Source organism: Geotrypetes seraphini, chromosome 2, assembly GCF_902459505.1.
Source record: "Geotrypetes seraphini chromosome 2, aGeoSer1.1, whole genome shotgun sequence".
NCBI classification, from domain to species: domain Eukaryota; kingdom Metazoa; phylum Chordata; class Amphibia; order Gymnophiona; family Dermophiidae; genus Geotrypetes; species Geotrypetes seraphini.
Genome location: NC_047085.1, coordinates 304150402 through 304173893, shown reverse-complemented (window position 1 = coordinate 304173893; position 23492 = coordinate 304150402). Strand labels below are relative to the sequence as shown.

The window sequence follows — 23492 nt, the reverse complement described above, 5'->3', positions numbered from 1 at the left end:
GTAAATCTGTTCCTAGGAGATATAACAATAATAGTGCATTAGAGTCCTTCCTCTGGTGTGGTTGATAATCTACTGTACAGGCACAATTTTAAAGGTATACATTTCAGCATTCCTTTTTTCTTTTTTTTTGTTTTCTGCTGCAGTTTTGCTTCATCGATCCAAGAAAGGGGCCAATAAAATCATGTAACAGTTCACCGTAGATTAGTAAACATGCCTGTCATAAGTTTTATATAGTGTTCAGACAAAAGGTCTGTTACCAAGCTTTATATAGTATCATAGATGTTATGTATGCAGCATAGAATTCTTTAGTAAATCAGGTTAGTGCATATTCCTTTGGCTACTATTATTCTGGTGCATTGTGGCACTCTATAATATTTCAATGAGGGAGACTTTTTTTGTACATGACTTAAATCTTATGAGGAACAGTCCAGTTAGGCAGGAGGAGGGATTATTCCACTGATTTCACACATCTGGATCTGACTCATACCATAATCACTCATGCTCGCTCGGGGCCTCTCAGCTTTTGTTTTTATGTATTTGCTGACTCAGTGCCTATACAGCATCAGTTTTAGTTTTGTGAGCCAGAGAGGAACTGACTGGAACACAGAAGGCCAGAGGCTGTCTGACCAGTCTGTGAGTTGCATCCACTGTTTGAACAGACACGTCCCCTGTAGCATTTCTAACATATGGTATGTGGTGTTTGGTAGATCTTCTGTCTTAAGTGATTGAACAAACTCAACAAATTGAACAATTATATTAGTGTTTCAGTTGTTATATTTATCTCATAAAGTTAGAAAATATAGTAACCATGCTTAGGATTACCATATGGATCCAGAAAAAGGAGGATGGAGCCACATGGTAACCCTAACTCCATGCTAGAATTTGAACCTACAATCCCACCTCAGCATAAACATTGCAGACCACTGTTTTAAAGGAGTAGAATTGGCCCTGTACTATATGATAGAGATTGATAGACCTTAACTTTGAACACCACACTGCAGTCACCCATAAGGAAGCAAAGGAGAGGCAGAACTTATGAAACAGCAACCACAAGCCAAACAGAACTGAAAAGAACAGTGTAGTGGGCCTATGATGGAACAAAAAGGCCGAACTTCCTCTAATGCTGGACTCTGCCTTTTTTGTTCCTTTCAGGTAAGGCTCTGACCCTAGGTGCTGGACATACAGAGTGCCAAAATCCCTGGCCCCTGAGCTCACCACTACCAGTGCTTCACCTGGTCCAACATTTCTCCCCATCTCCAGCCCCTAGTCCAGCATTGCTCCCTCTCCTCTCTCACTCCTCCTCCTTCCCCCCTCCCTGCAGCCCTCTAAACATTACATTGGTTGCCAGTAGCAACAGCATTCACAACAGGCTGCTTTCAGCCAGCTTTTGGTCTTCCTTCTGCCGTATCCCACCTGCAATTTCCTGCATACTATTTCTATCAGCAAACAAGGTAATGTCAAGAGGATCACAGGGGAAGGAGGAGAAAGCGAGAGAGGAAAGGGGAGCAATGATGGACTAGAGCAGGGGTGTTCAACCTTTTGGCTTCCCTGGGCCTCATTGGCCAAAAAAAATGTTTCTGGGACCGCACAAAGGTGCAAACGCTGCAGCAAGACAGAGGAGGGAGCCGGCAAGACGGTAAACACCTAGGGGAAGCAGAGGAAAACACTGCATTGCCCTCGACCAGGGCCACACAAAATACTTCACTGGGCCACATGTGGCCTTCGGGCCACAGGTTGGACACCCCTGGACTAGAGGCTTGAGGAAAAAAAGGGAAGAAAGCGTAAGCTTTTTTGGGGGGTGAGGGGGAGGGGGGGGGGACAGCACTGCCATTGAAGTTGTCTCAGGGCACCAAAACCTTTGAGCCAGTCCTGACAACACAGCTACTGTATATTCTAGGGATGGGTTGTCATTTGTAATGGCACAGGAAATATCAGCTACATGTCCCATGTTGTTAATAAATTAAAACAAGCAGAAGAAATCTGTCATTTTTTGTGTTTGCTGATAATAGTGCACATTATTTGCAAAGAGGGTGCACTCTTTAATGACATTGCCCCCAAATCGAAAATGAAGACTAACCAAAACAAAATGAACAATGCTGCAAATGACATGGAAAACCAAACTAAACTTTTTGGGCTGCCCATTCCTAATATGTTCAAGGAGCTCATGCCCTTTACTAAATACAGAGGCATAGTAGACAATAGATACGGTGAGCTCCTAGCTCTCATATACTTGCCTACCATCTAATCTAATCTAATCTTCAGTCTTATATACTGGGTCATTCCCCACAGGGACTCGATCCGATTAACAAATTGTAAATTAATAGTACATTAATAAGACAGTAGAAAAAGGAATGAGGATAATAATCTTCAAATGATTAGAGAAAAAGGAGCCCTCTTTCAGCTATCAGTTAAAAATTTCTCAAATAATATGTTTTTAATATTTTTCTAAAATGAATCGATAGAAACATAGAAACATAGAAAGATGACGGCAGATAAGGGCTACAGCCCATCAAGTCTGCCCATACCATTGACCCCCTTTTAAGTCTACTGGCCCCCTTAACTCTACTGACCTGCTCTATTGAGTCTATACCCTAGCGACCCTATTTATTGGTATGACTCCCGCAGTGATCCCACATAGGTATCCCATTTGTTCTTGAAGTCTGGGATACTGCGGGCCTTGATCACCTGTACTGGAAGCTTGTTCCAATGCTCTATCACTCGTTCCGTGAAGAAGTACTTCCTGACGTCTCCACGAAACTTCCCTCCCCTGAGTTTGAGCGGATGTCCTCTTGTGTTCGAGGGTCCTTTGAGAAGAAAGATATCATCTTCCACCTCGACCCGTCCCGTGATGTACTTAAATGTCTCAATCATGTCTCCCCTCTCCCTACGCTCCTCGAGAGTATAGAGCTGCAATTTGTTCAGTCTCTCTTCTTACGAGAGACCCTTTAGCCCCGAGACCATCCTGGTGGCCATCCGCTAAACCGACTCAATTCTGAGCACATCTTTACGGTAACAAAGTTCTAAAAACCGAAGGAAGATCATTCCACACCATCTAGCAACTTGATCTAGCCAATGGCATAAGGGTGAACGGCACCCTTTCCCTTTCCCCAAACCTTTTTAATATCTCCGGCAATATCAGCTCACCCTTTGATGTCACTTCTTAGGCACGGGTCCTGGAAGTGATGTCAGAAAGAGTGCTAGTGCTGACGCAAGCAGCAACTTCACGCCAGGGAAGTAAAAAGGTTCTGGGGAAGGCAAGGAGAGGAGTGGGGGAGTGAAGCGACATTATAGCTTTTAATATATATGACTTAATTTACTGTATATACCTGATAGTATTGCACAGAGATCCTCTGGAAAAGGGAGATCCTATTTTACTTCATAGCGAAGTGCTTTTGCACAACATTAAGGTTTATGAGCCCATGACGCAGCCCATGGACAAGGACAAAACAAAGCCATGTTGGGAAATATTTTAAGTCTTTTTAATAATAAATTTTGTAACTGGATTCTACTTGGTCTGCTTTTTCTGGCTTAATGGGGCAGAGTCAGCATGGGTTCAGCCAAGGGAGGTCTTGCCTCACCAATTTGCTGCATTTCTTTGAAAGTGTGAGTAAACGTGGATAAAGGAAGGCCAGTGGATATGGAGGGGCATTTTCGATATGACGTCTAAATCAGAGTTTAGACATTTGCAGAAGATGCACAAAAATCCAGTAGCTCGGTGCGTGTATCTTTTTGGACCATTTTTGTAAACAAATACATCCAAAAGAGAAATTCACAGAATAAGCCATTGGGATGTAGGAGGTCCAGCATTTGTACTAGACTTGCCACACAGACAACCCAGTAGAGCAATGTAGTGGACTTCACGTAACAGGTCCCATAACTCTGTTATGGTGTATGGGGAGTCCTCCAAAACCTACACGACCAAATGTACATCACACCAATAACCTTTATGCCTGCAGGTGACACATGGGTGGTTTGGAAGGCTCACATGTAGTGGTTAGAGTGGGATATGGAACAAACCAAATGACAGAGAGATTCTACTCTGTACAGTCCAAAGGAAACCAGGAAAGAAGCAGAGTGAGTCCGGTCTTCAAACGAACCACACTTTAATGTGACTTGTGAATTATTACTAAAAATATATCTTTTTATATATAGGAGGGGGGTGTTAAAAAATGATTGTTCCTGGGTGCCAAATTTGCTAGGTATACCACTGCCTGTTTCCCCTGTCTCTTAGTTCGCTCTTCTAACCATTAGGCTACTTCTCCGCTTCTTATGGTTTCTGGGGCTCAATGTCACAGAAAAGTATATCGGATAAGTATTTCCACTGCTCTTGCAGTGTACAAAATGAGGGCTATATTCTCAAAACTTCATAGTAAAAACTGATGGGCTGCTGTCGCAGCCGTTATTGTAGCAATTTCAAAAAGGCAAGTCATTCTCAAAAAAAGCATGCAAATGAGGTTGGCGGAGAGTAGCGAAGGTTCGCTAAATTTACAAGTGATGAGTTTCTGGTGATAGTGATCGGCAAATGCGCAGAATACGCCAAAAAAGAGGCATAAATGTGCGTTCATGCTGGAAAAAGCAACGCTGTAAGCGATGTGTCAGTCCTAGGCGTGCCAGAGCTATTGGATGAAGGGAAGAGAGGAGAGATGTAATGTCAGCTTTCAACAAGTGCACATAATAATAATAATAATAACTTTATTTTTGTAAACCGCAGTACCAGAATAGTTCAGAGCGGTTTACATGACAAGAGACTGTACATCTACAGCGAAATTTACAAATAAGTCAATCAATCAATATAACTTAGCAAGTCGGGAGCAGGCAAGAAGGAGATAGAGAGGTTATAAACAAGTCAATCGGCGTGGCATAGGAAGTCGGGTGCAGGTAGGGAGGAGGTGCAGGTAGGGAGGAGGCAGGTAGGTGGGAGGTGCAGGAAGGTGGGAGGTACAAGGCATAGTTAAAAGTAGAGTTACAAGGAGGGCGGGAGTCAGAGATATTTGTCAAAGAGATAAGTTTTGATTGACTTCCTGAAAGTTTGGTAGGAGGGAGAATTAGAGATGAGAGTGGATAGACATTTGTTCCATTTGCATGCCTGGAACGCCAGGGATCTGTCAAGGAATCTCTTGTAGATGCAGCACTTTAGGGACGGGAAGGCAAACAAGTGGGCGTTACATGTGCGGGTGGGGCCAGGACGGACAAAGTGATCTGATAGGTAAATTGGAGACGAGCCTGTTAGGGTTTTGAAGCAGAGGCAAGCAAATTTGAAGATAATCCTCGCCTCCATAGGCAGCCAGTGCAGTTTTTTGTAGAAGGGGCTTATATGATCAGATTTTTTGAGATTATAGATGAGTCGAACGGCTGCATTCTGAACGAGTCTTAAGCGTTTGATGGTTTTTTTAAATGAACCTAGGTAGATGATATTACAGTAGTCTAGGATGCTCAGGATTAGTGATTGGACCAGTAATCGGAAGGAGAAGAAGTCAAAGTAGTGTTTGATGGTGCGGAGTTTCCAGAGGGTACCAAAACATTTTTTAATCTGAGCATTGGTAGACTTCGAAAGTAAGGCAGCGGTCCAGGATGACTCCAAGGATTTTGATTGTGGGGTTAATTGGGTAGTCTAACCCGTTAAGTTTCAGGGAGATGTTTGTTAGCTTGTTGTTGGGACTGGCCAGGAAAATTTTGTTTTTTTCTGGGTTCAGCTTTAATTTGAATTGAGTGGCCCATTGTTCTAGCTATAATTCATGTAAGTCTTGTACAGTACTCCCCCAATATTCACGGGGGTTCCATTCCAGGAACCCCCGTGAATACGATTTTTAGCAGGGGAGACAGGAGAGGGCAGTCAGAGAGGCAGGAGAGGGCATCTGGAGCACCGGCGAGTGAAGGAAATCACTCGCGGTATGCTCCGACCGCCTCACCATTGAGGAGCTGTGTGTCAAAGCAGCTCCTGATTAGTGAGGCCTGACTTTAGTACAGGAAGAGGCGGTCGGAGCATACTGCAAGTGATTTCCATCACTCGCCGGTGCTCCAGCTGCCCTTTCCTGCCTCTCCGGCTGCCCGGTCATTCGTGGTCAGAAAATACCGCGAATGACCGAGACCGTGAATCGCAGACCGCGAATTTGTGGAGGAGCACTGTAATTTGCTTTTAATGTCAAATTTTATCATGAACCACAGCCAGAAACACATAAGACATGGCTATAATTCACGCATTCAAGAAGCATGCTTTTGTCCACTCCCCGCCCACCCCCCACAAAAAGTCTATAATTTATGTGAATCATGTAGTTTTTATTTATTTTTTTTCATAAGCCACAGTCAAAACATGTGCCAGAGATGCGCTTTTCACAGTACCAACAACTCTGGACCAGTCACTGATTTTTAGTCGCCAAAAGCTGACGCCTTGCTTGGCGATGTTGAAGAATCCACTGGACTGCTCGTTTAAATATTGATGAGCCCATTTGCATGGCAGAATAGGAGACTGCTAGGAAACTTGGAAAAGACCACGGTAAGCTGTTTTGATAATCCACTGCTAAAATACATGGAAGCTAAACCGGCTGGAACTGGTATAGCGACCGCGTTAAAAGCAACCTAAGTTTTGAGAATCTGGCCCTCTGTCTGATCATCTCAATAAAAGACTTGTAAATTTGCACAGAAATTGTATTGTCATTTCCAGAGTTTCACAGTTCCTTAGATGAATGCTTCTCTGTAAGATCTGCCCAAACATAATTGATTTAAACAAGCCTTATGACAATGACTCATACACAGTTCTATTGGACTTTGCCCTGTTGTGATCTTTTTGTCAAGAAAGTAATGGAAAGCAAGAATTAAAAGAGGCTATAGTGGTTTTTGATTGAAAAGAAGCTCTGGATTGAGATGAAGGATGCATAGGATGAAGGTGAAAAGAGACTCGGAAGCAATCTAAGGAAATAATCCTCTATAATAAAACCCTAAGCGCGCATTCGTATGCCTCCGTGCAGAATTAAATTTGAGGCGCGTGGGGCGGCTTGTGATGGCTTGTGGCACGTGCAGCAATTTGAGCGGCAGTGGCGGTTTGACTCCTGTGCTGCCACTGCCGGAACGCCTCTTCTCACCCTCGGACCAGCAAATGCAACAGCCGCAGGGCATTTGCTAGGCCAGGCTAGCAGATGCTGGACAGGGAGAGCAGGGAAAGGAGAAGGGGTACTACTGGATAGGAGGATCAGGTAAGGGGTGCTGCTGGACAGTGGGGGAGGTAAAAGGAAGGGAGAAGGCCTACTGCTGGACAGGGGGAGCAGGGAAGAGGTGCTGCTGGACAGTGGGGAGGTAAAACGAAGGGAGAAGGGCTGCTGCTGGACAGGGGAAGCAGTGAAGGGGTGCTGCTGGACAGGGGGGAGGTAAAACGAAGGGTGAAGGGCTGCTGCTGGACAGGGGGAGCAGGAAAGGGGTGATGGTGGACAGCCGAGGAAAGAGGGAGACAGAAAGAAAGAAAGACAGACAGACAGCAGCCGAGGAGAGAGAGACAGAAAGAAAGAAAGACAGACACACACATCTATTCTAGCACCCGTTAATATAACGGGCTTGAAGTCTAGTTATTTTATAAAAAGGGTGGTGGATTTGTGGAATGGCCTCCCAGCTGAAGTGGTAGAAACAAAGACTGTATCTGAATTCAAGAAAGCATGTTACAAGCACAAAGGATCTCTGAAGAGAGAGGAAGGGATTATATAACTTAGCGGTTGGTATAGATGGGAAGACTGCATAGGCCATATGGTTTTATCTGCCATCAGGATTTTTGGCTGTTCCAGGGTTATGGCAGGCTTGCCAGAGTCATGTGAGGAAGAGAGCCTTTTCAGTGGTGATTGCAGTTTGCTAGAATGTGCTTCTAAGTAAAATTTGAGTTGCATGGGTTATATGATGTTTCAGAGGGGTATAAAAATGTATTTGTTCAGATAAGCCTTGGATTGAAGGGATGAGTGGTAGGTCATGATTAGCCTGGTGAATTGGGAGGATATTGTTGGGAAGATGAAAGTGGGAAAGGAGGAGTAATGATTTACTGTATTTGTTATGGATGTATATGGGTAATATTTTTCTTATTTTGTTGTTTTGTGAATCTATTCAGATCTGGGTGACAGAGGCAAAACTTAATAAATAAATAAGTAAAATTCTTGCTCACAACTAGGAATCTACGTAGTTTTAGGAAATGTGGGAATGGACTGGAGCTGTTACTGGAAAAAGAGGAGGTGAAGGGGATTGAAGAAGATAAAGAACTGCTGTATTGTAAGACTAAATAGATTGAGAACTTTGTCAGGTATGTCCCTGAGGGCTGTCTTTAAAAGGGATATTGTAGAAGTTCAAAATATTTCCATAGAGGCCACTCCTGCTGTTCACAAGGAGTTTGTATTCTCTTAGTTTAATGAAAACATAGGTGTTCTCAACCTCCTCCTATAGCATATGTGTCATATTTAAAAAGTCTCAATTTTCTGTAACGTCTGTACTGTTCTGGTAGCTCATTATTGATCCTGTAGCATGTAGATTCACTATAGCATGTGTGTTCTTAGTTTCCCCGTAGCATGTATGTTATCGAAAACTCTCAATTTTCTGTAGCTCATTATTGATCCTGTAGCTTTTATGTTATTGATCCTGAAAACTACTACACTTCTCCCTTCTATTCGCTGTGATAAGGATTAACAGAACCGCAAATACAGAAAAACTGTGAATAACTTTTTCATATGTTATTTGCTGTTTTCTATTAAAAACCATTGTGAATATAGTGAAACCACAAATAACATGGTGGGAGACCTGGTCTGTTCCTGAAGGAGAGGCAAAACACGGTGAAGAAAGCGCTGGGAATCAGCGATTTTCTCTGTAAATGCTTGGAATCAGCGATTTCTCTATGCAAGCTGATATAATTTGGGGGGAGGAGCCAGCAAGCTAAAAAACGTGAATAATTGAAACCGTGAATGCTGAAACTGTGAATACGGAGGGAAAAGTGTATGTACATATTCTTGTAACCTGTTCTAGGCTCCTGGGCTCCTCTTGAGCAGGCGGTAGTTTTTCGGCTAGCGCAAGGGTAGCGCATGATTAAAAGTTGCGCGTGTTAAAGCCACTACCGCGGCTTCGTAAAAGGAGCCCTAACTAACTAACTAACCGCCTTTTACAAAACCACAATAGCAGGCCAGAGTGTTCCTATGAGCATCGGGAGCAGCGCAAAGCATTCAGCGTGCTGGCATGCGCTAAAAACAGCTATTGCAGTTTTGCAAAAGGGAGAGGGGGGGGGGGTGTTGAATAAATAAATAAATAAGTTGGCCAGGTTCACTAACTGCTGTCTTATAGAGATAATCACCAGAGAGCAATTCTGTTGGTCTTTTTTGTTTTTGTTTGCTTTATTTTCTTTTAACTGAGGACTTGAATACAGTTATGAGACCATATGCTGGTAAAGCTCATCCTATTTATATGGGTCTGCCAAAATGTTGCTAGATCAACCCAAGAAAGATGCAAGTATTTGAGTAACTTTTAAAATGGTAGCTATGTTTCCTTTGTTCCTGAATAACGTGAAAGGCAATACTTAGGTTATGTACAATCTTATATCCCACTGAATCCTTATTAATTAGAGTTCTAGGCGGGTTACAGGCAACATATTGTTAGACAGAATTTTGTATAGAGTTAAATATGTTACAAAGAATTTACATGCTACATAAAGTTTTCAGATTGTTATCAAGTTATACATAGTCTGAAGTAATAAATCACAAATATAGCTGACCATTAACATTGTCTTTGGACCCCAAGTAGGGATTTCTTAAAAAGTCGTGGTTTTAGATGTTTGCGAAACAGTGTGTTGTCCATTAAGACGCCAACAGTGCATGCAATTCAAGAAACAGTAGTATTTAAGAATGGCGCCAATAATTGTCTGTTATGTATGTAAGTGCTAGGCACTATTCTATACATAATGCGCCCCAAATCTTTTAACTTGCAACTATCAGAGGGGCAAACAATGGGTATGTCATAGGCATTTTGGCAAACAATGTTTGCAACTTATAAAATGCTACCTGTTGGGTGCATTGCACGGCACGGCACACTTAGGCCAGCCATTTACCTGTTTTAACTAAGTGCATCCAACTATTAGCATGCTAACAGGGCTTTGTACTATTATTTTTAACAGCTGAGGCATCTCTTTGTGGCTAACAGAGTAGCCTAATGCTTAGTGCATCAGTCTGTCAACCAGAGAAAGGGAGTGAGGACTTGTATACTGCCTTTTTGTGGTTTTGGCATTTCAAAGCAATGGGCACTGGAGGATTACATAACTTGCCAAGTGTCACAAGGAGCACTGGGATTTGCTCTCACAACCTCAGGGTGCAGAGGCAGCAGCTCAACCAGTGAGCCACAGCCCTTCCTGGGTTTAATTTCTACTGCAGATCCTTGTGACTCTAGGCAAGTCACTTAACCTTCTATTACCCCAGCTATTAAAAAAAAAATTACCTGTATGTAATACATTTAACCACTTTATGAGGTGTTTAGATTTTTTTCTCTTTGAAAATGAGCCCCAAAATGAAGTGCCAATTTATAGAATTGCTACTTAAGATTTTTCATAAATATTTTCAAGATCAGCAACGATTACCGTATTTTCACGGATATAACGCGTGCGTTATACGCGTTTTTACGTACCGCGCATACCCTTCGCGCGTTATATGCCTGAGTGCGGTATACAAAATTTTTTTTACATATTTCACACCCTGCCCGACGCCCGATTCATCATCCGGAAGGACGCTCGCACCCCCACCGCTCGCACCCCCACCCCGAAGGACCGCCGACTCCCCGACAATATCGGGCCAGGAGGGAGCCCAAACCCTCCTGGCCACGGCGACCCCCTACCCCCACCTCGCACTACATTACGGGCAGGAGGGATCCCAGGCCCTCCTGCCCTCGACGCAAACCCCCCTCCCCCCAACCACCGCCCCCCCCCCCAAGACCCTCCGACCGCCCCCCCAGCCGACCCGCGATCCCCCTAGCGACCCCCACGACCCCCCCACCCCCCTTCCCCGTACCTTTGGTAGTTGGCCGGACAGACGGGAGCCAAACCCGCCTGTCCGGCAGGCAGCCAACGAAGGAATGAGGCCGGATTGGCCCATCCATCCTAAAGCTCCGCCTACTGGTGGGGCCTAAGGTGCGTGGGCCAATCAGAATAGGCCCTGGAGCCTTAGGTCCCACCTGGGGGCGTGGCCTGAGGCACATGGGCCCAACCCGACCATGTGCCTCAGGCCACGCCCCCAGGTGGGACCTAAGGCTCCAGGGCCTATTCTGATTGGCCCACGCGCCTTAGGCCCCACCAGTAGGCGGAGCTTTAGGATGGATGGGCCAATCCGGCCTCATTCCTTCGTTGGCTGCCTGCCGGACAGGTGGGTTTGGCTCCCGTCTGTCCGGCCAACTACCAAAGGTACGGGGAAGGGGGGTGGGGGTCGCCAGGGGGATCGCGGGTCGGCTGGGGGGGCGGTCGGAGGTTCTTGGGGGGGGCGGTCGTTGGGGGGGAGGGGGGTTTGTGTCGAGGGCAGGAGGGCCTGGGATCCCTCCTGCCCGTAATGTAGTGTCGGGACAGCGCACGGAGAGGCGGGGCAGTGCACGGAAAGTCAGGGCAGGTGAACGGAGAGTCGGGACAGCGCACGGAGAGGCGGGGCAGTGCACCGAAAGTCAGGGCGGGTGAACGGTGAGTCGGGGCAACCAGAGGAGAGTCGGGGAGGGCGAAAGGAGAGTCGGGGTGGCCAGAGGAGAGTCGGGCAGCATGCGTGGTATACAAAAGTTTCCGTACATACAAGTGTGGTTTCTGCGCGCTATACCCGTGTGCGCGTTTTACACGGGTGCGCGTTATATCCGCGAAAATACGGTACATTACATTACATGAGAGATTTCTATTCCGCCATTACTTTGCGGTGGGTTACAATGGAAGATCATTTGTCATTTCTAGAGAGGTAAAGAGTAAGTCAGGTAGATTCAGTGTGGCAGTAAGAGGGAGGGGGGAAGGACGGTATATGTGATGTTAGGCCTTTTCTTGTTAGATCTTTTCTTTTTCTCTTTTTTTCTATTCTCTCCATATATTTTGGGCTAATGAGAATGTATGAATTTCATTCTTTTTTTTCCCCTTGACTCTCTTTCTTGGAATACCCATTCATATTGCTGGAGCAAGGTTATTTCTTATGAACTTTATATTTGAAATTGTTGTTAAAAACAGCGAGTAAATCACAAAATAATATGAAAGTATCTCATTCTTTAAACATTAAAGGCCCCTTTTACAAAGCTATAGTAGTAAATCCCAGCTTGGCAAATGCAATGCAGCCCATAGGAATTGAATAGGCTGTGTCACATTTGCCATGTGGGAATCGCTACCATGGCTTTGTAAAAGGGGCACTAAAAAGCTTTCAGGATGGGCTTTCCTGCCAGCCTGCAAGCTAAGCAAAAAGGCTAAAAATAGACCGCAAAGTGATAATGTGTGTAATCGATCCCCTAGGATGCATGAGGAAAGAGTAGTTTCATGTTTCATTTGTAATAATGTTTGCTTGAACATAGAAAGACATTTGACATATATATTCCACAATGGATTTGGCGGGGTGAACACTTCAGTATGATTAAGTGTTTCCATCTGGTGAATCCAAAATTATTAACTCCTTCAAGTGACTAAAACTCCTTATACTGTATGTCGTCTTGAAAACTGTGTCTCACCCAGTTGGCAGAAGCATTGTAGAAATAACTAGAAGTGGTTAAAATGACCAGGGCTGGTTTTATAATTATACAGACTAGGCAGCCACCTAGGAAGCAATTTATGAGGGGTGGCAAAGCCCAGCTGTAGTCAAAGCAACACAATAGCTCCCTGGCAACCACACGTATTGAAAACATCCATCAGTGTGTGCTTCCACCCACAGACACATGGGTACTTTTCAAATAGCGGTAGCCCATTTACCTAGGTACGAAAACAGCTTTTGGAAATTGCCCTTACCATATTTATTTGAAACAATGTTTAATATTCATTTATTTATAAAATCTTATATACCACCAAATCTTGAATGAAGTCATTCAAGGCAATTTACAATTCAATAACAATAAAAAAATAAAACCAAACATCCCAGTGTAACTTAAACAAATTTACTCAATTTCCATTCCCCCCCCCCCCCCCAAAAAAAAGCCCATAGCTGGCCAGTTCCAATATCTGATGTTGAAAAGCATCTCCAGTTTCAGGATGTTCCTCATCATTAGCTACCATTGCAACAACCCAATGATCTTTATTCTCCATTTGCCATAATTCAATTACCATGGAAAAAGAATAATTTTCAACTGTTTCCTGAAGACAAGCAAATTCTCTTCTACCCATAATTCCCACAGTTTATTCCATAATCCAGGTGCAGTAGTTGAAAAGGCTCTTGCTCTCCCTTTTCACCTTCCAGATCATGTGTACATACAGTATACTTAAAAAAGGCATTGAGCTGAACACAAGCACCTACAAGGACCTTATGTTTACATTTCAGTACATATTTTTGCTTTTGATTACATCAGGCTTTGAATGTCATCATTATTAACATGAACTTTTGCCTTGGCTAGAAACCAGTGAAATTTAGTTGTGATCGCTTGAGCAACTGAAAGGACTGGACTCCTCATAAAATACAAACAGCAATCAGTGAAAAGGTCAAAAGAAAAATTTTATTTCTGCCCAACAGGCTTGATTCTTCACAGATTCTAAACTCAGCCAAGTCTCCCAAAACTCAATCCATGTATTCTGTCCCTGACATGTTTTACACTTCACTTATATATGGTACTCCCCCGAAATTTGCGAGGGTGCCATTCCTGGAACCCTCACGAATTTCGAAAAACCGCAGGAGAGGGCAGCTAGAGCACCGGCGGGTGAAGAAAATCAATCGTAGTCTGCTCCAACCGCCTCTTCCTGTAGTAAAGTTGGGCTACACCAATCAGGAACTACTTTGGACATGCAGCTCCTGATTGGTGTAGCCCGACTTTACTACAGGAAGAGGCGGTTGGAGAAAACCGCGAGTGAGTGAGTCCGCGAATTCGTGGGGGAACACTGTACTGTTTTCCCTCTTGAATCAGACATAGACACAGCTGTCACAGGTTGAAACAGTCTCTTCTCAGAGTCTCTTAACTTACTCATATGTTCCAAGGAACTTTTCCTACCTTACTGGAACCTCTTCTTCACACAATTTTAGGGTTACCAATGTCTGGGGGAACCCAGACATGCCCTCTTTTTAGAGGACTGGGCATCCATATGGGATTTTTAAATTGTAGAGTCTGTCTGGGTTTGGCTGGGCCAGTATACAAAGGATTCAGTGGCTCTTACCTTCTCAGCGCTGCAATTGTATTTTCTTCGGGCTGCTGGCAGCTGCCCCGGAAGTCACCTCTCTACAGCAGGAAGTACCTGCAGAGAGGTGGCTTCCAGGACAGGCCGACAGCAGTAGACTCACGTCGCTGAGCTATTATTATCCCTTAAGCCACCAATTGATAAATATAAAAATAGGCTATTAGGAATTATGACTGGGATAGCTATACAAATGGTCATAAGAAATTAGAAAAATTTTGATCACTTGAATTTTAGTTTCTGGTGGCACTCATTATGCCTTTGTTACAGGATGGAAAAATGATAAATGATCAAAGGGGAATTACTAAGATATTTCAATTAACATGGGGTCCGTTGACTAATTTTATTAATAGTTGAATGATTTGTTAATATACTTTTGGATGTAAATTACACATCCAAGAGGTGGATGGGTGGGGATATCTTAGAAATACTTATGTTCTCTTGTTCACTCTAGTGGGTGGGTGGGTTGGAAGGGAAAAAATGATTGTTCATGTTTTTCTGAAAGATAAATGTGCTTTTTCTTGTGTTATTCTATGTATATCTAATTGTTTATTGCACTGTTGTTGAATTGGAAAATCAATAAAGATATAAAAAAAAAAAAAATTGCAGCGCTGAGGAGGTAAGAGGGAGAGAGCCACCAGATTCCTTGTAAGCCAGCCCTGCCAAACTAGCTTCTGGGGGTTGGGCCAGGGGCAGGGTGAGGGCAGAGCCAGGGGTGTGGAGGGGCGGAGTCATGAGTCCTCATTTTTCAGGTCAAAAATATGGTAACCCTACACAGACTCAGAGTAGCAATGTCTATTGAAGGCCACTGCACTGCCCCAGACCTTCCCAGGAACTGCAGCCAAGACACACTGGCAGGATCCTTGCAGTGGCATAACAAAGAGGGGGCGGGGCAGGGGTGGACCGCCCCGGGCGCCATCTTTGTGGGGGTGCCGGCACCTCTCCATCCCTGCACACCAAGCTTGTGCCCTCCCTTCCCCGCCCCGTGCCTCTTAAAATTTTCACCGCGAGCAATTTCTCTAGCCTGCTGTTTGTGCCGGCCTGGTTCTGAAATCACTTCTAGGTTGCAGGGCCATGAAATGACATCACTAGTATGAGCAGCAGGCCAGAGAAACTGCTCTCACTGGTGAAGATTTAAAGATGTACGGGGATGGGAAGGGAGGATGTGAGTGTGGCATGGAGGGGCAAAGAGGAGGGCGCAGGGGGTTGTGGCAGGAGTGGGGGCAGAGAAGAGGGCACAGGGGGCTCACCGCACCGGGCGCCTATTACCCTCGCTATGCCACTGGATTCTTGCCCTCAGGATCTCCCCTTCGAGACCTCTTGCCTCAGACTCTCGTCCTGGGAAGCCTCTTGCTTCAAGATCTCACTGGTTCTACACTCTCTTAGGGCATTTAAACGTCCTTCCTTCTGAGCCTCCTCAGTGATTCACCCCTCTAACTCAGGACCTGCTGTAGCAGTTTGGCCCCCCCCTGCTGTTAGGCAGCTAAATTGCGCCTTCAGTGAGGAAGTTCACATCTCTTTTACCATCCACGTCAATGATGGATGTGGTCTGATTCTAAAAACAGCATCCCGATTGTAGGTGGCAGTCAGGACATGTGTTTTTAAAAAAAAAAATCGATGAATCGAAGGACGCCCACAATGTAAGCATTGTTTGTACGCATACAGAGACATCTAGGCACGCCTACGGATGCCTATGGCCAGTGTAAGCGTGGTTTATGTCAGAAGTGTCTTTAGGCGTCCTTAGGCGTGTATAGGCACTTCTCATAGGTGTGAGTCAGACACCTTAAATGTAGGCCTATAAAATGCTGGCCTACATTTAAGGCATCTGTAGAACAAAATAGACGTGATTCTGGAAATGGCACCTATCGGTGATTGACATGCGGGAAGGTGCCCATTTTGCAGGACCTACTGTGGCAAGTGCCATTTCCAGAATCAGGTCCTTATTGTCTACAAAATAGGTGTGGTAAGTGCTCATGCAATACATTATTTTTAACGGCTACACTAATTCAACATTAGCATGTGGCCATTAATATGAAAAAACATGGCTGCAATAGAAATGGACTTAGCACGTGGGAAAAAAACAGTGTAAGGATGCACTAAGGCCACGTATCACTGTATCTTAGTAGACGTGTCCCTTAATTACCATATTTTTCACTCTATAAGACGTACTTTTTTCCCCCAAAAAGTGGGTGGAAATAAGGGTGCGTCTTATGGAACAAATTCCCCCACCTCCCCCCCAGGTACCTTCTTCTTACTTGGCATCCTTATCTTCAGCCGTCCCTCCCCCTCAGACTGACACGAAAACAACAAGAGACCCACCACTGCCGCACATCACCTAAGCAGCAACAACCCTCGCTGGTGCTAAGAGAATGGTGTATGAGTCTTGTGGGGAGAGGAGGGGAGGGTTTCTAGATACTGCCGGCTACCAGCCCAGCAGAAAAGCAAGGGCCAACAGGTTTCATAGTACCAGTTACAGGCTGAACGCTAATAGCAATCCATCTCCGAAGTGTGCCCCTAGCACGAGACCATAAATGCGAAATCAGCAGAGCGCGACAAATTTTGGAGAATTCTCGGGTGAAGGTATCGACTGCGAACTAGGAAGTGTCTGTGAGTGAGACAGTGTCCGTTTTAAAGTGTCCACGAATAAAGTTATTGCGGGCAGAAGCCAGAAGCTCTGGATGTTGAAGAGAATGAGGACGAGTTAGCAGCTAAAACTAGGTAATGGAGAAGGAAAGGTATGATATATACTTAGAAATGTGAATTGAAGGAATTTTGATTCTATACTTCTTTCCCGCTGTCTTTTAGTTTTCCTCATTCGCAATCCTTTTCCATTTATTTTTTTTTCCCTTAGTTGGTTTATCCTAGCCATTACACCATGTGGCTTTTTTCTCTCATATGCTGCAAGATTTATTTGGCTGCTGGTAGGTGATAATAAATATCAGTAGTACATCCCTTTTGTTGTGGCTCCCTTTTCTATTAGCCTCTCTTTCCAACCTTTCTAGCTCCTCAATTTCCCCCCATCCGCCTACCTCCTCTCTGAAGTAGTAAAGCAACAGCCTGGTTGAAGACAAGCCATACACTGAATGCTACCACTGTTGCTTTAAAGGGCCAGGACTGAGGATTGGCTCCAGTGGCCCCTTCAACTCAGAAGTGAGTGCTGATATAACTCGACCGATATTTACCAAGTCTTAGGTGTCTAACTCACCTAGTGGCTGGATTCAGGGCCCATGATTGCTACTGTGCCCTGTCCCTGCCTGCCCTGTCCCAGCCTACCACTAGACCACCAGAGGGGTGACAAGCTACAGGGCAGGGCAGTGGGACAGGGTACACCATTTGGTTCATAATTTTTTTTCTTGGGTTTTCCTCCTCTTAATGTAGGTGCGTCTTATGGTCAGGTGCTTCTTATAGAGCGAAAAATACGGTAGACCTCCAAAATCGCAATCCTATATTACACCACAAGTATAGCTACCAGCAGTCTGCAATGAACTGTATTTTCAGCACTGTTGATTGTCTGTATAGTGGCAATGAATATATGGATTTTTTAAAAAAAAGCCATGTTTTAAAAAGCCCATTAACTTCAGGAAGTGAATTTTAACCCAGAAATGGATACAGTGGTTTCCTGGATAGGCTATTTTTAGGAGCTTATGCAGAAAATTGTTCCAGTATATTGTAAGGTTTGAGTGGCTCTTTGCATGAAAGCTATATGGCTTTTGCTGGGTTAAGAATTTTATTTTTTTGGATAAGATGAAAGGATTATAGAAAGAGATGTGACATGGTGACAGAATTTGTCCCCGTCCCTGCAGATATCCATGGGAAACCATTCCATGTCATTCTGTAGCATCTATTTCAACCTCAGTCCTTCTACACTAGCATTCTTCAGTGCAAGGTTGAGGGTCAGTGGCTGTACCCTTTCATACATTGATTCTTCTCTCTCTCATTAAAGAATGACACATGGGGACGGGGACAAATTCTGTGACTATGTTATTCTACAATAGGCACCTAAAAAGCATCTGTTAAAGGAATATAGACACCTATTTTCCTTTAAAGAATATTTTCCTACTCAGGTATTAATGCATCTAAAATGTAGGTGCAATCTCTTATGCCATCTGTAGAGCTGGTATCTTGACACCCAAATGCTGCTGGTATATTTATGTTTATTAAAACTTGATATACTGCCTTTCAAAGCGTGAATCAAAAAGTTTACAAAGAATAAAAGAAAAGGTAAAAAGAAAAGAAAAAGAACTACAATATTGTTAAAAGGAAAGGTGAAAGACAAAAGAAAGCAAGATAGAAAGGAGGCATGAGAGAACGGTGTAGAAGGGAAGAAGCAAATTGTTCAGAAGCTTTTTAAATAATTAAGCTGCCAGCTACTGGGTTCACCAGGTATTGCCAAACACTAGAGAGAAGATCTGGGTTTTCAAGGATGCGCTGAATCAAGGGTACACCATTTCAGCTCTAAGATACGATGGTCTCGGTTAGGGCACTGGTCTTTGACCTGGGGGCCGCCGCGTGAGCGGACTTCTGGGCGCGATGGACCACTGTTCTGACCCAGCAGCATCAATTCTTATGTTCTTATGATGGAAGAGAAATCCAGAGAGCTAGATGCAAAACTCCATGTTTTATTGGTTATTAACGCAGGTAAGGTCAGGGCAGCCTATGCCCCCCCATGCTGTGTCCTATGTATGCCCTCCTGCAAATACATACTGTTATGGAGTAAACATAGAAACATAGAAACATAGAAGATGACGGCAGAAAAGGGCTACAGCCCATCAAGTCTGCCCACTCTGCTTACCCACCCCCTGTCTATGCCCTAATGACCCAATTTCCTTATCTTGACCCTCGTAGGGATCCCACATGGGTATCCCATTTATTCTTAAAGTCTGGCACGCTGTCTGCCTCGATCACCTGCACTGGAAGCTTGTTCCAATGATCAACCACTCTCTCTGTGAAGAAATACTTTCTGGTGTCGCAATGAAATTTTCCACCCCTGAGTTTGAGCGGGTGCCCTCTTGTGGCCGAGGGTCCCTTGAGAAAGAAAATATCATCTTCCACTTCGACACGTCCCGTGAGGTACTTAAATGTTTCGATCATGTCTCCCCTCTCCCTACGTTCCTCGAGAGTGTAGAGCTGCAATTTGTTCAGTCTCTCTTCGTACGAGAGACCCTTGAGCCCCGAGATCATCCTGGTGGCCGTCCGTTGAACCGATTCAATTCTGCGCACATCTTTACTGTAATGTGGCCTCCAGAATTGCACACAGTACTCCAGATGAGGTCTTACCATGGCCCTGTACAACGGCATTATGACTTCAGGCTTTCGGCTGACGAAACTTCTATTGATACAACCCAATATCTGCCTTGCCTTAGATGAAGCCTTCTCCACTTGATTGGCAGTTTTCATGTCTGCACTGATGATTACTCCTAAATCTCGTTCTGCTGAAGTCCTAGTTAAAGTTTCTCCGTTCAAGAAGTACGTCCTGCATGGATTTCCGCTTCCGAGGTGCATGACCTTACATTTCTTAGCATTGAAGCCTAGCTGCCAGGTTGAGGACCAACTTTCCAATGTAAGCAGGTCCTGCGCCATATAATTCTGTAAACTGCATTCACTTACTATATTACATAGTTTGGCGTCATCGGCGAATAGTGCTATTTTACCTTGAAGCCCTTGAGTCAGATCCCCTATAAATATGTTGAAAAGGAGTGGACCCAGGACCAAGCCCTGCGGCACTCAACTGGTCACCTCTGATGTTTTAGAGAGGGTACCATTAACCACCACCCTCTGAAGTCTGCCACTCAGCCAATCATTGACCCATGCAGTTAGTGTCTCTCCTAACTAGTGCTTAGGTGGCATGCTGCCATTTACTTGCATAAACTTCTTGTATGCTTGTAACTTGCATGTAAATGTCAGCATCTAGTTTATAGAATTGTCTTGGGGAAGGCATTTCAATAAAGGGGCCCTAGTTTAGAGCTTATTCTACACAGTGTCTGGAAAAAGGACCACCAACATTTTTCCAGAAACATCCTCCTGCAGCAGAAACTTCTGTCTGAAATTTGAGACATTTCCAAGTACTGTACTTTATTTTTCAACAGGATGGAGCTCTAGTGCGTTGAGCTTGCAAAACAGTTGACCTGTCGCTTAACGAAACCCCAGAATTCAGCTCACTGGCGTGAAAGACTTTGTGAATGTGTCAAGATTGGAGGACACTGAACACAAATTATGAATTAACTAGGAAAACCCTCCACATTATACTAATGTATTTTCAGAGATCATATTAAATGTTTAACCATTTGCAAAGTATTTTAAAACTCTATAAGGGGTCCTGGTTTTTTTTCCCAGACACTGTTTATAAAGGAAAATTGACACCTAGGGCTCCTTTTACTAAGGTACTCTAGCGTTTTTAGCGTGCGCTAAACGAAAAATACTAATGCAAGCTCTATGGAGGCGTTAGCGTTTAGCGTGTGCGATATTGTAGCGTACATTAAGCCCGCGCTAAAACCGCTAGCGCACCTTAGTAAAAGGAGACCCTAGTTTGCTTCATAGAACACTAATATAACCAGATATATAGGGTGAGGCAAAAAAAAAAAAAAGTACCCCCCCTATTTTTTGATGTTTTAGCAACCACTTGGAATTTCAATGTGAAATTTTACAGCTTTATTTGTTACTATCATCGTTTATGTGCTGAGCGGAATGAGATGATCTTTAAACAGAGTGAAGTTACACACTTTTTAGCGTGACCATCTGGCCATTTTTGTGCATTCAAAAATATTTGCGGTGTAAAACTAGAGTTACCAGATTTTCTTAAGCTAAAACCCAGACATGTGGCCCCACTTAAAGCCCGTTCCCATTTCACCCCAGCCCTGCCCCGTTCCACCCAAGTCACACACCATTCCGCCCCAGACCCCCCCTCTCCTAAACTTCTCCTTTCTCTTCGAGCTCGGAGCCGCTTCTGGAGGGTCTCCAAGCATGCTCGGAAGCCCTCCAGACATGGCCCCAAACTTGAAAACGCAGACGAACTGCTGCTTTCTAAAAATCCATCTGGACACCTGAACAGTTTGGCTGACATTGCTGCCTCGATGTCCTGCCGTCACCTGAAACTAAATATGTCCAAGACTGAGCTGCTTCTCTCTCCTCCTAAACCCTCTGCTCCTCCTCCTCCTTTCTCCATCTCAGTAAATAATACTGCCATTGCTTCAGTCTCCTCTGCTCGCAACCTTGGAGTGGTCTTCAATTTCTATCCATGTCCAACAAGCTTGGAGTGGTCTCATTTTCTGTCGCTTCTATCTCTTCAGTATCACCCAAATTCGCCCCTTCCTCTCTGAGCACACTACCTGGACCCTTGTCCATGCTCTCGTAACCTCAAGCTTGGATTACTGCAATCTACTCCTAATTGGTATCCCGCAGTGTCACCTCTCCCCCTTGCAATCTGTACAAAACTCTGCTGCACGACTCATCTTCTGCCTTGTTTAAAAGCAGACTGAAAACCCACCTTTTTGATATAGCTTTCAATCCTTAATCCTACTCCTCTGCCCTCCAACCCAGCCCACTGATTAACCGTTCCCCTTAACTGTATCCATGACATCCTGTTGTCTTGGCTGTTTAGATTGTAAGTTTTTTTCGAGCAGGGACTGTTTTCTTCTTTGTGACTCTGTATAGTGCTACGTGCGTCTTGTAGCGCTAATAAAATAATTCATAGTAGTAGTGTGAAGAGTTTCAGTCTTTGGAAAGCAGAGCTGTGATTCTGATGTCATAATGCCTCATTCCACCAATAAGAGCCAACTTCATCAGTGATGTCACAATGGTTTGATTATCCTATACTCCCCTTTGCTCTCCAACCCAGCCAGCTGATTAACCGTTTCCCTTAACTGGATCCATGACATCCTGTTTGTCTGTCTTGCCTGCTTAGATTGTAAACTCTTTCCAGCAGGGACTGTTTTCTTATTCTTTGTGACTCTGTGTGTGTCTGGTAGCGCTATAGAAATAATTAATAGCAGTAGTAGAGTAGTACATCTGGTGACCCTATGTTAAAAAACTACTGTTATTTGAAAAAAGGGTACCAGCTTACTGTTAATTGTGCCACAGTGACATAGACTTTTGTCTGGGGAGCAACGTCGGAGGCCTATCACAGCTCCACAAAAGCAGCAAACAATCCCTAAACCCAAAGAAGCCCTGCAGATGACCTGTCACAGCGTCCAGTTGACAAGGCTGTTAAGAACTTCTTAAAGTGAGCAAAGGCCTGTGTTAAAGCTGCAGGATGATGCTTTGGGCCTGGTTCAATAAATGGTGACTAAAACATAGGAGCCGCGAAGTGTGGTGCTTAGGCGTGAAAGATAGGCACACTTTATAAAATCACGCCTAGCAATGCCTAAAGTGGTCATAGGCATTGATAGGCATCCTAACAAGAGGCCTATTTATGCCAGGGTTTTCTTGGCCTAAATCCAAAGCAGGGGTTTAGAAGCTCACGATCTGCTCCCCTCAACCTGTTCTTGGAGCCGTGTTGGGAGGGTATCTGTCCGTGTGTGACACCTGGTAACCCTAACAAGAAGCAGCACTGGGGATTTGATCTCACAACCTCTGGGTGCCGAGGCAGCAGCTCAACCAGTGAACCACATTGGGGAATATAGTGAAAGTGTTCTTGAGCTGACTTTTATCATAAACCGTTTTAAAAACATTGTCAGTATTCTAAGAGATCGAACTATTGTTAACTCGTTGATGCCAGTATTTTATCTATTGTAGCTCACTGACAATGGTCAGCCCATCTCTTTTGTAAACTGCATAGAACTGAAAGGCTTTTGTGGTATATCAATAAAAATTTATGTTATGTTAAATAGTTTTGAATTAACTCTGCAATCAAGTTCAAGTAAAGTTTCAATTATCAATTGCACTTTGGTCTCAGCTTGATTCCTGTGGTAAGAGTTTAAGTAAGGACTGTGTGTGGTGATTGAATCCGGGAAAGTGATCCTTCGGCCTACTAGATTAAGTCCAACCCCAGCCTATGCCCAGCTCAAAAACAGATTACAGTCTGTTCTCATTAATTGTACGTTACCAATGCACAATTTCACATATCTGACTACCAAGCAGGTCATCACAATAACTGGCTGGCCCACATCATCTCACGCTCTTCATCCTACTTAAACTTCAGGAAACTACTAAAAACTAATCTTTTCACCCGATTCATACCCTA

The 23492-nt window shown here is 44.2% G+C and overlaps 1 protein-coding gene across 2 annotated transcripts in view; it reads left to right on the top strand.

The window, feature by feature from the left end:
* LOC117355220 (arf-GAP with dual PH domain-containing protein 1-like) overlaps window positions 1-23492 on the top strand; it is a 113879-nt gene that overhangs the window by 11096 nt on the left and 79291 nt on the right. The window contains exon 1 of one of the 2 annotated variants that reach the window (XM_033933446.1): window positions 6800-6883. The exons of the other annotated variant lie outside the window; for it this stretch is intronic. The gene's annotated coding sequence lies outside the window, so the exon portion shown is untranslated. Of the gene's footprint in view, window positions 1-6799; window positions 6884-23492 lie in introns of those variants that run through there. 2 annotated transcript variants of the gene reach the window in all.